General features: G+C 36.1%; 1 protein-coding gene across 5 annotated transcripts in view; it reads left to right on the forward strand.

Moving 5' to 3' along the window:
* The window catches only part of LOC150102782 (cell adhesion molecule 2-like), a 150792-nt gene that overhangs the window by 91172 nt on the left and 44753 nt on the right, over positions 1-14867 (forward strand). For 4 of the 5 annotated variants that reach the window (XM_090399778.1, XM_090399781.1, XM_090399779.1 and 1 more), the window contains one exon: positions 11968-12069. The gene's annotated coding sequence lies outside the window, so the exon portion shown is untranslated. Of the gene's footprint in view, positions 1-556; positions 744-11967; positions 12070-14867 lie in introns of those variants that run through there. The other variant, XM_090399783.1, reaches the window with a different exon arrangement.

The following is a 14867-nucleotide window of genomic DNA, read 5'->3' on the forward strand; positions in this document are numbered from 1 at the left end:
ACTGGCTTGTTCCTGTTTACATATACTAAAGTGTGTAGGTAATAGTGCATAATAATAAACTGTCTGTTGTTGATTTGTTATTGATGTCTCGGTTAGCATGCATGAGCCACTAGTAGCATATGGATCGTGCACTCGGGTGTCTGATAAATATTTGCGATTGCCTTTGCATTATGGATTAGCTTCCGAAATGAATGTAAGGATTGTATATTAAAATAAATCAATAGTTTTACTTTTTCAGCTCTTTCTTATTAATGCCGTAATCGGAATAAATTTTAAACTTTGGATTCGCTAATGTAAGATTCTTTATTATTAGTCAATTTCTTTAAGGTACATTCACAACACCAAAGAAAGCAAACAAATATAGACTTGTTTGTTTTGCTGTTGTCTGTTTTTGTATGTAATTGCACGCTACTGCTGTCAGCATGCATAATGTTTATGTTTCTTACTTGTTGAGTTTTTGTTATTATACACCATTTTATTATGCCCGAGTTGTTGATGGTTTATCTGTCACGTGGTTTATTTTGTAATATACTAAAACGTCCTAAATTTCAAGTACGTCCATATTTTTGGCATATACGTATTTCACACAGTATTTGGAAATATATTTTACGAAGAAAATATCAGTAATATCATCTAAAGTGTACAACTGGAGATACCTCAGAGCGAAGCGTGTATTGGACAGTACTCCTTCAGCGTGAACGTTAACAAGACTTCTTGAAATTGGGATCATTAAGCATTTAAAAGTAGTGTATAATTATTTCTAACATACTTATTAAATAGCATAGCAGTGAGGTATATTACTTTGAAAGTATTGCCATTTTTTTTACCTTCCTTTAAGCCACTAGGCTCAATGGGCTGTTACTTGGAAGTTTTCACGAATGTCAATTCAACTAGAAGAGTAACGAATCCTGTCGTACTTCACGGGATTAGAAACAAATTGATGAATTTTTATCCCATAAACCAACTGCACAACTGTAATTTATTGGCGAATTGTTTGCGTATCATCTGAGAATGAAGTGGACTTGTCGTGACTTGCATACTTATAAATTACTGCCATTAGAATAGTGCAATGCATTTTAAATGAAGTGATTAATGTTGGAAATCGGAGAATTAATCTACTTTGGTATGAACCGGTATGTCTGTTTTGCTATGGTTAGATGAAACGAAAGAAATGTTTCAGTGCTCTTACCTGAACGCAAGACCATGAAAGTAAGTGTTAGCCTGTCAGCAAATTGCTCACCTCAAACATAAATAGGAAAACGTTTTTGTAGATGTTATTCGTATATTTCAGAAAACTTGCTAAATCTAAAGTAAATAAACCATACTTTTAGAAGATGAGGTAAAAATCCTATAAATCGATATGGACACAAGTACTGAGATGAACTGAGGACTTCTAGGAACTTTTTCTGAGCATGCACTGTTTCTTTTCGCATTGAAGATTTTGTTGTTACATAGAATTTGCATTACATGAAAGGTCGGGCCTGTAGTGAGGTAGTTATTGGTATTTTAATGGCACTCTGAGTGGAAATATTGATTCGCAAGAAGGCGCAATATCTGCGAATAGCCCTAGATATGCGGACTTCTTCGAGTGAAACAGATGTTTTGACAGAAGTGTGTGCGCTGCTAGAAGTTCTAAGGTGTTTTCTTGGTGTTAATGATGCTAGTTTCTCTGTACTTCCATTGAATTTTCTTTCGTCTATTTAAAGAAGTTTTATCGTTATGATAATTGAATGCAGTTGGCCTATTCTGCTCCCATAGTTCTGGGAATAGATAACCGTCTCTTGCTGTTGCCAGCATTTTCGCGCTGATGTTAAAACAGCATATATTGAAGATGGAATGATGAATAATCTCGTCTTGCAGTTCATCTGGTGCTAAATTTATAAATATCGATTGTGTTTCTGCAGCTGACATGAATTGATAATTTTTGTGAGATTCACTGAAAGTAACTAAGGTTGTGTATAAACAAATTGACAATTAGCGAAGACAGCTGTTCACTTACTGATAATATTGAGAAACCACTGTATATGAGACACCTGAGAAATTCTCTGACGTTAATTACGGCTGACCAAATTCCTGGCCAGCTTGCAGTTGAGACCATCAGGGTATGTCTCCCCCCCCTCCCCCTAGGTTAATGTATACATATTAAAAGTAATTTTATTCCAAATAAATAAACTAAACATAATAAGAGTCGAATTACAAGTTTCGTGTGTAGTTAAGCTCTACGTGGTGCTCACACTAAATTTGTTCACCCTAAAATGAAAACCTTTTTAACTTCAAGTTGTCTTTAATGAAAATTACCGTATTATTCCTAACCATGAAAGTTATAGGAATAGCGAATAGTTGTACTTGAAAATCTCAGTTTATCAATTTGCTACTTGCATTAACTTCAGAGCGACTTTAGTTAACATAGCATCATATTAAGATGTTATAATTATTTAATGCTATTGTATAAGATTTCCTTGTCACATCCTAGTCTGGTCTAGGAAGTAAAACTGTAAATCAGGGCCGACAAGAGGGATTCAGAACCCAGTGGAAAAAAAATTGTGGGCTCCCTTCATAAAGGACAGACTGGTTAGTCCGATGAAGACAAAAACATGCAACGTAATTGGACCATGCCCCCCCCCCCCACACACACACCCTTCACAGTGATTTGTGAAGGGTGGGGGGGGGGGGGCATCACCAGCCGAGCACAGTGATTTGTCTCGGCATTTCTCCTCTCCAATCACAATGCAAGAATTCGTTCACCTTTTGTCCTGAGTGTTTTGAATATGTATTTTACTGTAAATGCATGTCAAAACACTCAGGGACAAATGCAAAAATCTCAACCAATCTTACCGCTTTCTTTTTAAAAAACTAGATAAAGCACTTGGAAAAGTAAATTTATGAAATTACATGCCTTTCTAACGTTCGAAATTAGGTTATATAATAAAAAGGCTGACTTAGATGCTTATTTATTTGAATTTTGGGGTAATTTCTTATTTACTATTGCGTGTGCCAAATTGTTTTCGTGGCTTGGGAGTTAGACAGTGCACGATGAATAAAGAAACAGAGCAAAGCATTTCGAGACATCGAAAACAAATTCCAAAAGGTAATAAGACCGCAAATTTTAAATTTTGGGACAAACCGAAAATAAATTAAAGAGCTATGTAGTTAAGGTCGCCGAGATTTATTGAAAAAGTAGGGAAGCTATTGAACGATGTGATTAAAGCACGCTAGGAGAATGGACTTTGATGTTCCAAAACTGGACAGGTAATATCACAGTTTCTACTATTTTTGTCTTGTAATAAAGGAAGTAATCTCCATTTTGACTGAGATTGGAGAGATAAACATACAGAAACTCATAAACTTTCTTGTTTTGGGTGCAGCAAGTAACTCATCTACTCACTTCAAAATTTAAAATGAGCATTGCAACTCAGAATTGTCCGATTCGCCAGTTACGCAAATTCATGTATACCTTTTGATGCACGCGAAGAAGACTGTTTTTAAATCATACGTTTTGCATTCTGTATTTTTCAAACACTAAGTCTCGAAGACTTTGATCCCTTTCTCATCAATAACATCGCGAGGAAACGAAATTAGTTTTCTGAAATTTAATTCATCTTGGTTTAAAAATAATAATCAAAAAGTGAATCTTTGCTGTGTATATTAAGTAATAAAATCCAACTCAATAGTGCGCGTATGGGCAAGTGGTTATGAAGAAGGAAGGAACTGTTAATGTTTTTTTTTTTAAGAGCTGAAGAAGGCTGTTTCAAAGAAGGGAGAAAGATGGCCTGAATGAAGAGGACGAGAAGTAGTTTCCATTAAGTTTGTAGGTGAGTGGAGAAGGTAGATATTTTGACCAGCGGCTGCACACGTTTCGTGAGAAGCAAACAGACGTGGTCATTTCAGTGAGGCAGCACCAATGGGGAAAAAAACTATAAAAATATACTGCAGAAACAAAAAAATCTATTTAAAAGCATAAGCCAAGCGATTGGGCGAGTCCGTGAACAAGAGATTATCCACTAAGTGAATTGCTTTCTTCTGGATACAATTTGACATTAGTGTGAAGTGATGTCAGTCAACCCTAGAGAAACTGGTCTGGTGACCGGGATATTATCAGAAGGGGGAGTGAAAAAAGTTTACTTCCAAGAAAGAAGACAATTTTTTTTTCAAATAGAATTTAAATTCACTTTTTTTTTAAAGTCATATAGTGAACTTTTCAAGACAATTTTGCCTTCCAATATGCGGGACTACAATTTCCCCATCAAGCTTAAGTTCATATACTACCTAAAGACTGATTTTTATAGCCGAACTGTACCATCTCTTTCTGTCTTCCCGATTTACAAGATGTCCCATCTCATTATTCTTTACATAGCACCATCTATTGATCTATCGGTCAAGCTAAGTAAACTGGAATTTTTAATTAATTTTGGTAATAAGGGGAGAGGTCGATGAATTCTGTTTGCATTGTCTATCAATAAACGTGTTCTCATCGCTTCAGTATTTCAGTCACGAAACGGTTGAAAGACCACCCGGGTTCGAACCTTATCTGGGTCAGGACGGGCTTTCAAGTGAAGGTAAGGTAGCCAGTTTCATAAAGACAAAAGGGAGGGAATTTTCCACATAAAAGCCGAAAGTCTCCCCACCCCATGAAAAACACACACTCCGGTAGGAGTTAATAGAATATGCTTGTACTCACTTGACGACTTTGGCTCTGCTGTAAATGCAGAGCCAAAGTCGTCAACACAGGCCCTCTTTCATGTTTTCTGGAGTTTTTCGGCGGATCAAGCCATCGCAACAGACGAAGGCTTTATCCATAAATATATAAAATGAGAAAATGATGCACTTGTTTCAGTATAATTAGCGACACATTCCTTAATTAAGACTTCATGCTGAACTCTTTAGTTCAACTGTTACAAGCAGGTAATGCCATTTAGTTTGTCTTATGATAATGGAATTCGATTTACTTGCGTTTGTGTCAAATGCAAATCTATCCCAGTGAAGAATACTCGGCATAAATTTACACTAACCGAATACAAATCTCAGCAGGGCGACAGTTCGGATTGCTCTGTTTCCGGAAAGCGTGATCAACAGAAATTAATACTGCCGACGAATGAAACTCAGTGTGTGTGTGTGTATATATATGCAGAAATGACTCCATAAATGTGACCTACATATCTGGCTGTTTGGTCCTGTCGCCGGAAGAGATCTACGAGCTGATTAAATACGCCTACATACAGTTGCTTTCACTATCGCAGTGAACAGCAACACTATCGCAAGCAACACATTTTGCTTACCAGGAGGTGTGTCAGCCAACACATGGGGAAACATCTCATTAAAGCCTTAATTAGATTATTTGAATGAGGTGCAATAAACACTTAGTGTTATTTTATTTAGAACATACCGACTTTTATAGTCGATACGAGCTGCATGACTTGAAGTCATAATGACATTCAGATATCTGCTTTTCTCTCATTTAAAATACGTTGATGAAGCATAAAGGCAAAGATAAGTTGCTGTTGGCACTACATGACTACTACTATTAAATCCTTGACTTTTCGAATGTACACTGGTATCCAAAAGCTAAGGACGAACTATATTTTTACCTGTATATGAAAAAATTTTCATGACTAGCGCAAAAAGGTGGACATAAATTTATTGCCAGCATACTAATAAATTACATTACACAAAAATGTGTTATAAATTTAGTGGAAATTAAGTTGCAGTACGTTTTAGGCAAAAAGTTACAAATTTCTTGAGGACGTAGTTAAGAAATTAATGTATAGTGCTTACAGGGAACTTTACGGAGAGATATTAAAATATGGAATATGTCCGCCACAAACTGCGTTGCAGCTCTCACAACGTCGTACCATGATTAGCACCAAGCGATTCAAGAGTTCTTGAAGCCAACTGGCCCACTCCTCCTTCAGAGCGAAGGAGGAATCCTTGTTTTTTCTGGAGGAGAATTTTAAGCAGCAGTGCATCTCCCTGTTGCGTCCCAAACACGTTCTTTGGAGTTGAGATCTGTGGAGCGTGCTGTCCACTCGATTCAATTAATATCTTTGGTTCCAGAAGTATCTCCACTGCTCGTGTACAAAGTGGTGTCGCATTGTCATCTGTAAAAAAATAAATAAATAAATAAATAAAAAATAATAATTCTACGCCTCCAGCACACCACGGAATAATTGAAAATGATTGAAGAACTTCGTTTTAATGTCCTTAACCAGTCATAGTCCCTTTTTCCAGCACTAGTAGCTCTGTGCGTCTATTAAGCATAATGCCTACCCCACACCATGACCTCAGCACCTCTGTATCTGCCTTTCAAGAACATTCTTGCGAGTAAGCAGTACCACTTTCAGCCAGCCAGAACAGTGTAGAACTGGAGGAAAGACTAAGACGACTCTCATCTCTGAAGAGTACATTAGTCCATTGGTGTGTTGTCCAATTTTTATGGATACAGCACCACTGAAAAAACGTGCTTTACGATGAGTGGATAAAGAGACGCAGACTGGAGATATTTGGGCGTATAGGCCTACTTGTCGCACGTCTTGCCACAGTTTGTCGAGATATCCGCTCACCTGTGCATAAATGGCGCCGTCTTGCAAGCTGACCTGCCGTGGTGCGTCGATTACGTTTTGCTGTTATAACCAGTACCCTGTCTTCACGCTCAGTGGTAGAGCGAGGGCGATCTTTGAGCAAACATCTAGAACACATTCTGTTGGTTTGAAACGCTGCCCAGAGCCTGGATATAACGCTATGTGCGATTCCAAACTCTCTGACAGTATCAGTAATGGTATTCTAAGGACTTAAAGTTTTCCAGTAATTCTTTCCAGTGTGAAATCATCCAGATGATGTGTTTGAGACATCCAAGTTTGTAACTTTATTCCTTCACAAGAAGAACTTCCTTCCTACATACTCTGCAGTGCGTTGATTGGTTGTTGAAGCAGTCGTCCCAAATTCAAGACTGCTAAATGAAAGTTTTTTCTTTTTTAGGATTCCAGTTGTGAATCAGTTTCATTTCTTCCTTCACTTTTATACTAATCAGACATTTCGTTATTTCTTCGATTTAAAACTTCGCTGGTTTTATGCGTTCATTTATAATCTCAACCAGTGATTGCCCCTTTATAGAATAGTTAAATAACAATACTTAACTGTACCTCACATCAAATGGTAAACTTTACCCACAGAATAAAAAAAAGCTGTTTACTTTGCTTATCTCGCCTTTCATATTTCTTCTTCATTACTGACAGACCGATTCTGAGAGTTCTAAAATTGTTCAAGCCGTTTTGAGAGAATAAACCGTAATTTATTCTCTCAAAACGGCTTTTGGGTTATTGAATCAGTTCCATTAGGAGTTGTGCAGGGAGATATCGTTTTAGCACTCGGCATTCATAGACAAGGCCTTTAACAAGGCCCATACTTCGCTTCTGACGCAATGTTTTTCGTAACAAATGACAATCAACTTTCGTCATAAAAAAAGCTTTGCACTCGATCTTGACAATTTCATTTTTTCTTTACTTTATCGAAAACATTGCAGTTGAAATTGGGTTTATTACTGGATTGTTTTCTCACAATATGATGGCTTAAAAATCTAAATAAACTCTTAACTGTCGCGAATGTCTTATATTACGTGCAAAAGATAGTTTTACAATTTGGGTTTTTATATTTTTGGACCCTAGTGTCGAATCATATCCACTTTATCCTCTGCTTGTCATTATGTGCATCTAGTTCTGCTGCTTATATCAACTCAGGTATGTTTCCTTCGGGTCTGTTTTCGCTCATAACTGCGCTTTTCATTCCACCTGTGACTTTTCAATCTGTAGATTTTATTACATACTTGTCAACAACTGTTTTATCACCCCCCCCCCCGTTTTCTCCATGTGTGTGCATAGTGTTTGATTGCTCAACGTGATATCTTTAAAGACACAACTAGCTTTGTTCAGATGAAAGATGCACGCTTATTTAATTATGGCCCACACAAGCCATAATTCGGTCCTCATTGGATGCTACTTCCGCCTCATTCTGTTAACGGTAGTGATTGTTCAGAGATCTTCAAAGATTTTTTTTTTTCTCATATTTTAAGATTTCGGTGCCTAATAGGTATTGAAAACTAGACTTCCTGGCTTGGATTTGAAATCCCTAATGTTTGCAGCGGGGATCTCGCATGAATGCTGATAAACTCGCTACTCTTGTTTCCATCCGGGAACACTGTCTCTTATATAATTGTCCATCGGGATGCTCTGCTTTCTTCAGACTTCGTCGAACTTAATGCAGCTTATCGCTTGTCATGACTGAAAATACAACTTCAAAAATCCCACATGGTAATAATTTGATTTGCATGCTCCATTCCGAGAAATTGGATTCGTTCAAGTTTACTGATAATTTACGGTACCTAACGTTCCAACTAATGAGCATGCAAACTGTGGCGATATCGATCGTGCGCTAACGTGCTTATTTCGCACACCTGTAATACAAAGTGGAACATTCATTGCGACATAACTTACACTTAGTACAATCAATTGTTTGTCAGTTTAGAAATGAACCATACCTAATAGAAAACTATCTGCAAGATTTCTCAAGTTTTCTTCATTTAAGATGCACCTAAATGAAGGGAATAAACATTGATTAAAGCCTTTGCATATTTAAGAGCTTTTAACCATTATAAGTATCTCTCTGATACAGGAATGAGATTCGAACCCAGGACTTTATACCAAGAGGATATTCTCACTATCGATCGAGCTATCAATACAATGTTTCTACACAGGTGGAATGTATTGTACTGCCTAAAACCCTTCCCTGAGTGTTTCTCCACTACCACAATGCGAGCTATTGTGAATACTTGTAGTCTGAGAACTAGACTTAGTTGGGCAGAAAGTGTCAGTGATGATAGATCAACAGTTACTGTCTATTGAACATCCAAATAAAACAGTTTATAATAGACTAGAAGAGTTTTTTGTCTCGTAAAACCGAAAATAAAAACAGCCAAAAGAACATAAATTAAGACTTAATATACACCTGCTGATAGCTTTAGTTCGTTCGGCCATAACCCCCCAGTGACCTCAAAATAGCCAGGAATGAAAGACCTAGACGAATGCTCAGACAGCAAGAAGGTTAAAGAGGGATCATACGTAAATTTCCATATTTATTCCGCTTATCTCTAATTTGCTTGTCCTCTTAAAAGTTCATTTTCTGATTGTTTTTCAAAATCTGAATTATATTTAAATATCCTATCGCAGAAAGTATTTCGTTTCCTCATCATTTTAAAGAAGCTACAAAATCTTCGCAAATCTGTTCCTATATCGACCTTATTTCTTTATTAATTGGAAAATGCAGTTTACCTCGGCAGAGAATTAATAAGTCATTCATTCAGGTTGTAATCATTCTATTATTCTTATTTCCCTTAAAGTTTTGTAATCACAAAAAAAAAGTAGTACTCTTAAGCACCGTCTCTGCGCATTATTATAACCGAAATAACTTTCCAAACGTCTACAAATGCCTCTGGCTGCAATTCTTAACTTGTTTTAATCACCGAAAGAATTCTACTTCGACTTACTCTGCTTGAGCTTTTATGATCAGCTAGGAAACCATATCCTCAGATCACAGGATACTGTTCACTGCTCAAGAAATACATAAACATATACTTCATCGATGTTTCGTCTAGCAAATGGTAGTTAAATCAGACATCTAAAAATTAAAAGTATAGAAGTTTAACAAATAACTAAAACCAGAATGTGTTCAGTTTTATGTTTTTGACTGGGAAACCGGTGCATCCAGAGGAGAACCAATCTTATAGTCTGAGCCCGACTAGCTCGATGATGGGGAGGGAAAAATGAGCGACTGGGAAACTCGATGGTGAAAAAAAAAAATGAAAGAACAACAACTCTTATACATCTGGAAATTACCAGATGAGGAGAGTGTTAAAAATTATATCAGGATTGTGGAATACTGATTGTGAAGACAGATTGAGAATTTGTAAACTGCAGACACTAGCAAACAGGAGAAAGAGGGGTGATATGATTGAGACTTACAAACTTCTGAAAGGGTCATACAGGATTTCAATTGATGGACTTTTTCAATTTATGGAGGGTGGGGAAAGGACGAGAGGGCATCCTTGGAAGCTGAGAATGAAGGCCGACAAGAAGGTTGTGAGGGCGTGATTTTTCTCTCAGGGTGGTGCGTGTTGGAATACTTTGCCGTTAGGGATAGTGAGTGCATCTAGTGTAAATGAATTTAAGGGAAGGTATGATAGCTGGTGTGTGCAGTATGTGGCCTCCCTCGATGAGTCTGACTCCCTGGAGGTCTCTCTTAATAATAATAATAATTGCGATAAAATTAGTCGGCCTTCTTTATTCCTTGAATAAGCCGCTAACTATTTTAATGCCAGGACAGCAAATATTAAGTAGTAAATTTAATTCCTCAGTTGAAGTGAAGAATGGATTCTAGTCATTGATTAGAGAAACACTTCCCCCCCCCCCACTTTTTGTGTGCCAATTCCCGGGATCGATGTGTTGCTTGGGTAATTAGTTTTCCTGTCAGAATAAATTTGTATTTTTTACTCCACAACTCATAGAAAACTACCGGTAGAAATCTTATTTGTATATGTCTACTAATTATAATTGGAAAACGATGTTGAAGATGTCTGTCGTGTTCCTGTCTCTTTTGATTTCACAGCAATCTACCCTTTTTCAGGAAAAGCAAGAGCTGAAAACATGACACCTACACCCTTTGGGAAAAGAAAATACCTTAAAATAATTGTTTAATAATTATTTTTACTAAAAATTAATTACAAATAAACAACACTGTTACGGTGTTGAACACCATGCTTGATTAGCTGAAGAAGTGTCCAAACTGGAGCGTGCTAATCTTCAGATATATCAGGTGGGCCCCGTGGGATACAACTGTGGTGGAACGAATTTTTGAATCGGTAAAAAAAAAAAAAAAAAAAAAAAACTTGTTCACACAGTTTGGAGTAAGTAGACGAGGTTTCCGTCAAATATTCTAATATGTCAGAGAAATTTGGGTTAAAGTTTGAACCACATTCATAAGACTTCTTTGTTCACAGCAGCTTAGTTGGCTGATTAGCCTTCATCTATGTGTGTGTGTGTGTGTGTGTGTTAAGAAAAAAGGAGAATGGAAAGGTAATATTTTTAATTTTGCCCTATTTCCCCTTCCGCACATTTTCAAAATTCACATAAACGCTGCTATATTTACTTTTGTTGGCCAATTTACTGACATGTTTGAGTTTCAACACTTATTCTGCTTCATATTCATTTATAATTATGAAGAAAAGCTATGTATGTTTTAGCAGATATGAAAAGAAAATCTACAAAACATATATTAACGAAACTTGCTTTTATTTGTTTCACTGTTTAACTGTTTGGTTTTCAAACAGTTAACGGCGCTTGCACATTAAGATAGCTTGTGGTACACGTAGAAAAATGGATAAGAAGAGAAGGGGAGCTAAACAAGCATCCTGATGGAAAGCGATCTAGAGCAAGGCTGGGAGAATAATATTCAAAAAGACTTAGCTGAGACGAGAATGCTGAATTGGGTGCTCAAGACAAAAGAGAGTGAAAGAAGTTGGTAGAAGTCTTCTTGTAACAAAGAAGGACCTTATTGGTTCAATCAGCGAAAGAAGAAAGAGTTCATCCCGAATTAAGTGATATCGAACGAATTCAACGTACTGCCGAAATGCGACTGAAGCAACTTAAACGTCACTTTATGCTAAATATTTCAAAATTAATTGAAATATTAAGCGAAAAATTTTTTGAATTATTTTACTTAAAGCAGATCTCATGATCTAAATCCTTAAATTTCATACCCCCCCCCAGAGTATCAGATTTCCCATGATGTAAATTTTAAATTAAGCATCTGTTGATTTCAAATCTTTAACAAGTTAGATAAGTAATATTCACAACTTGAGATTTTAATTTTTATTGCATTTCTATGAACACTTCATTAACAAACTAAATTGTACTTTATTTTTAGGTCATACACACGTGCAACTGTGGAAAAATCACAGATGTATTCATCTGGTTAAAGGGAGTGTGGAAAATTAGTGAAGATATGACATCAGAGTCCATGAGCAAGGTATTTCATCGCGGCTTTATTATTCCGATTTTGTTTAAATCGGACATTGGACTTGTTAGGAATTTAACTGCATTTAGGTGAAATTTCTCAAAAATCTCTTGAAAGAAATTATGGAATAAAATATATTTCGCTCGTTTATTTGAACTATTTATTAACTTTATATTAATACCAAAATATTTGTGAGACTATTTGGATAAAGTACTTTTACTTCATGTAAACATTCAGTTTTTTTATTGCACTGGAGGCAAAAAAAGCCTATTTTTTATTATGTCAAGTTCGAAATCTGAAAACATATTGAACTAATAACTTCAAGAGGCAGGCAGTAATTATATAAGCATACTCTTCGCAAACACCAAGAAAAAACACTAAAAAATTCCCGACATCGAAGACAAGATGTGCTGATATTTTCATTAAATATATATTAAAGTATCTTTTTTCTGTGTAAATCAGAATGCACGAAAAAAAAATCGGTGTTTAACCAAAGCTATGTATTTGAGTACCGTTTCTGGAGTTACAAGCAGGTAAAAAAGTTTCCAAGTTAAAAAAACAACACGGAAGCATTTCTGCTTAAGTATGTATGGCAATATCTTATCGACTCATGTTAATTTCCATGCATAGTTGAGAGATAATTTTGTTATCACAGTAGTATTTATGTTTGCCTTTGCGAGAGGGTCGATTTTTCTGTTGTTGCATTAATTAAGTGTGTCTTGTGAGTATAAATTAGGTCTATAAATGTCAGATTGGCTTTTTCGTGTCATTGCCGCATAAAATATGTCGACTGTATTTCTGCTTTAATTGAATTTTTAATTTCATGTGCCGAAAATTAAAAAGAAAAACAGCTTTACAGCTACTCTATCGATTAACTTGCAAATGCTTTTTACCTCGTGATGTACAGTGATTTTTAAAATGTCTGCTTTTTTGTTCGCTACTTCCTGTGCCATGTCAGTTGTTTCTAACACGGTTATTTTAGGCACGTAATTAGTGCTGTAACTGTTAGAGAACCTTTAGGTGCTTAGCAAGAAGAAATATCTACTACGTTGTGGAGCAGAGGCCTGTCTGATTACTAGTATATGAAATTTGACTTGGTTATGAGTAAAAATTATTGGTTTTTCGCTGACGATTAATAATCTACATGAACGTGGAATTTTTCGAAAGTATGTTTCGTAGCTTGGCATCAGTACTTTTATATTTTTTGACATCACGAAATAGTCGTTCATCCTTATTACTCACAATTGGTATGACTTGAAGTGAGCTGTTTTAAATTCACTTTTGGAAATCTTGTTTTTATCCAATACTGGTAAGTGTGCTAACTCAGACTTTTTGTATACTGTTTCTTATTTCTATTTTATATCTATTTTTATTTTATTTCTATATTAGTATTAATGCAGGATCCATATCAGTTTTATTTTATTTGCCCAAATGGTTTAAAAACAATTGGCGTAACAGGACATTTTATAATTTACAACTACGATTATAATATAATTTGAACGTCACATTTTTGGGGGGTGGAATGCAAATTAATTTTTGCAGTATTTAAGTCGAGCATTTTTTAAAAGAAAAATATATCGGCCCATGTTTCTGTCTGAGTACTGAATTTCTAATGCAACAGTCTTAATGTCTGACGTCCTTGTTTGGTGTCTTGGATTCTGGACTGTGAAAAATTAAATTTAAAAAATACAAAAGTATTAGGGGGGAAAAACCTTATCTGTTCATGGTACTAATGTACTATAAGTTTTCAAAGCCTTTCGTGGATGTTTTTTTTTTCCTTTTATTTTCACATTTGACGTCCGTAGACGCCTTCTGGTCACTGCCGTACCTCACATGGTTTAGGCAGTCATGTCTTCTGCTAGAATAAGTGGTAGGGTCGCAGATTCCTTTTCCACTCAAAGTTTGTAGGACAATCACAAACATCCATGCCCACGGCGGGATTCGAACCTGCCTGCAACTTCTTGGCTGGAGAGCGGACATGCCAACCACTCGGACAATTAGGCTGGCATGGGAGTGACATCAGTATAAATGACATTTATATTTTTATGTTTATACCCATTCCTGTATTGAGAATTTAAATGTTGTCACCAGTTCGTTTTGCCTTTTTCCCGAATGAAGCTCACGACATATTGAGCGAAATATATAGGAGTAACAAATTATATTTAGTTTTCTCTTACACGTCTGAAGCCGTTAATTTAAAAAAAAAAGTCTAACGCGCATGTCTATTAAACGTCTAGTGTACATAAAATTGTTGTCCTAAAATATTTATTTCTTCTTTCCTAACATCATTTTTGCTTTCTGACTGAAGCGAAGAAATCTGACACTGTAAGCTTCGACATGCATAGGATTAGGAAGCTAAGAAATTTTTCACGTGTTGATAACTGTTGAATTCTGGGAATCATGAAGAGGAGAAGGAAAATCATGCATTTTGACTCCAAGAACAACATGATTATTCATACTTGAATAGACTGTAGATGATGAAAAATACATTTGTTGTCATTATACTGATCTAACTTCGTCTCGTTAATTTTTCCCTTGAAAACTACAGTGAAAGTTGCTTTAAAACTAAACCGGAGAAGGTTTATCTTGGCTCGATTAAGTTTTCAGTTTCAGATTAACCAGTTCCGACCATCAACGAAAATCCATCGCATTCTTAGCGAATCCTGTCGGTGAAGTCCACCGTTCTAGCAGGTAGTATATAGGATTTCCACCTGTTCTGAAACTGACTAGGTGTTTCCCTTTTTAGCCACCGCATTAATTACACAGAGGCGTTATGGTTATGTGACTCGTCTGAGCATGGTACCGATTAG

This window comes from Typopeltis vanoorti, chromosome 10 (assembly GCF_054136105.1).
Source record: "Typopeltis vanoorti isolate ZY-2024b chromosome 10, IOZ_Tvanoo_1.0, whole genome shotgun sequence".
Taxonomy (NCBI): domain Eukaryota; kingdom Metazoa; phylum Arthropoda; class Arachnida; order Uropygi; family Thelyphonidae; genus Typopeltis; species Typopeltis vanoorti.